Below are 2,803 nucleotides of genomic sequence, written 5' to 3' on the forward strand. Positions count from 1 at the left end.
AAAAAAGAACAGAGCAATCTTGTATCAGACTAGACTCTTTTTGTAGTTGGATCTCCAAGTTTTTGGAATGCCCCAAATTCTACTTGAGCGTCCAAATCTGGGTCAATACCAGCAAAGACATCTCTGAACAAGGTTCTCGCACCATGCCAAATGTGTCCGAAGAAGAAGAGCAAAGCAAAGGAAGCATGCCCAAAAGTAAACCAACCCCTTGGACTGCTACGAAAAACCCCATCGGATTTCAAAGTAGCACGATCTAATTCAAAAATTTCACCCAATTGAGCACGTCTAGCATATTTTTTCACAGTAGCAGGATCACTATAACTGACTCCATTGAGTTCACCGCCATAGAACTCAACAGTTACACCGACCTGTTCAACACTATACTTCGATTCTGCTCTTCGAAAAGGAACATCGGCTCTAACAATTCCGTCTCCGTCTACCAAAACAACCGGAAATGTTTCAAAAAAGGTCGGCATACGGCGTACAAAAAGTTCGCGCCCTTCTTTATCTCTAAAAACAGGGTGTCCTAACCAACCAACAGCTATTCCATCCCCGTTGTCCATGGAACCCGCTCTGAATAATCCACCTTTTGCGGGATTATTCCCGATATAATCATAAAAAGCTAATTTTTCAGGAATTTTAGACCAAGCTTCTGATAAACTTTGATTTTCGGCTAACCCGGTACTAACTCTTCGATATATTTCTTGCTGGAAGTATCCCTGATCCCATTGATAACGAGTGGGCCCAAATAATTCAATCGGGGTAGTTGCTGAACCATACCACATAGTTCCAGCAACAACAAAAGCTGCAAAAAATACAGCAGCGATACTACTGGAAAGGACGGTTTCAATATTTCCCATACGTAATCCTTTGTATAGACGTTGGGGCGGACGAACACTAAGATGGAATAGGCCCGCTAATATGCCCAATGTACCTGCTGCAATATGATGCGAGGCTATTCCGCCCGGAACAAAAGGATCAAACCCTTCGACACCCCACGCAGGATTTACGGCTTGTACCCTTCCGGTTAATCCATAAGGATCGGATACCCATATTCCCGGACCATACAATCCGGTTACATGAAATGCACCAAAACCAAAGCAACCCAACCCTGAGAGAAATAAATGAATTCCAAAAATCTTCGGCAAATCCAAAGAAGGTTTTCCTGTACGTTCATCACAAAATATTTCTAGATCCCAATACACCCAATGCCAGATAGCTGCTAAGAAGCACAATCCAGAAAACACAATATGTGCTCCGGCCACACCTTCGTAACTCCAAATACCCGGATTCGTTATAGTCCCTCCTGTGATACTCCAACCCCCCCATGAATTGGTTATTCCTAAACGAGTCATGAAGGGTATAACGAACATACCCTGTCTCCACATTGGATCAAGAACAGGATCAGAGGGATCAAAAACTGCTAATTCGTATAGGGCCATTGAACCGGCCCAACCAGCAACTAGAGCTGTATGCATTATATGAACAGAAAGCAAACGACCGGGATCATTCAATACAACGGTATGAACACGATACCAAGGCAAACCCATGGAAATACCCCTTTATCAAGGAAAAATAGACACTATGTAACTTTATTGCACTGAAAAAAAAAACTATGCTACGGACCTCCCCTTTTGAGGGGATTATCTTGGCGAAAGGATTAATATTTAGTCTATTCTTTTAGTAATAATGGAACAATTCGATTCTATTCGTAGGAACAAAAAGAAGCAGATCTATTCTATACTCGATAAGTACCAATACGCAATGGTAGATGGGAATTGATCCTATTTTATAGGAGTGAATGTATACATACTTGTTCATCATTCAAAAACCTATTCGGGAAGAAGTTTCCCTTATTAATTCTGTTTTCCTTTTTTATGAACTTATTAAATCTATGTATAAAATATGCTAAAAGATAAAATCTGATAAAGGCCCATCTTATTTATTAAGACAATAAACCCGTTGTTACGCTTCCACATCAAAGTTAGCTATAGTACTTAATTCTTTTTTCTTTGCTTTAATGCCTATTGGTGTTCCAAAAGTACCTTTTCGAAGTCCCGGAGAGGAAGACGCATCGTGGGTTGACCTATAGTGCGACTTGTCAGATATATTGGGTCATATGGTATTTCCCCGTTCTCTCCCCCGATCGAGATATCCTCTCTTTCGCCCAAGACGGATTGATTTAATCATCAAAAATTTGGAGCGTGAAGTGCAATTAGATCTATTTTTTGGGGGGTATCCAGATTAATATTATCAATTAGAATAATTTATGGTTTTCTCGGTTGTACTAATAAAATGAAGTATCCAGGCTCCGCTTAGAAAAAACTCAATTTGGAATCTATCTATTCTATGATTACTACTACTTGTATCATATTCGATTTATCAATAGCATTGATAGAAAACTTTTAATCAATCGAGTAATATGAAGTAAATTGAAAAAAAAAAAAGAAGTCGTAGCAAAAAGCCATGCTATTGGGGCATTTGTCCTATATGTGCAAATCCAAATCGGGCAGATCTTGACTCGGAGTAGAGCATAAACCTAAAAGAATTGAAGAAGACCATTTTGGAACAAGAAAATGACATCGGAATGAAATTGAATCTCGATGAAACAATATATCAATGAAAAGTTAGTTCGATAAATTGAAAATTTAATGAATTGTTTTTTTATTTATTGAAATTTATAGTATAGATAAACGACCGCGGGCCAAAGGACAAAACTCATCCATTTTGAAAAAAAAATGGAAGGTAAGAAAAAGCCCCTTCATTAGAAGTTAGAAAGAGTCCTCTAAAGAAGGCTAAAATC

The sequence above is a fragment of the Cucumis melo genome, chromosome 2 (assembly GCF_025177605.1).
Source record: "Cucumis melo cultivar AY chromosome 2, USDA_Cmelo_AY_1.0, whole genome shotgun sequence".
NCBI classification, from domain to species: Eukaryota; Viridiplantae; Streptophyta; class Magnoliopsida; order Cucurbitales; family Cucurbitaceae; genus Cucumis; species Cucumis melo.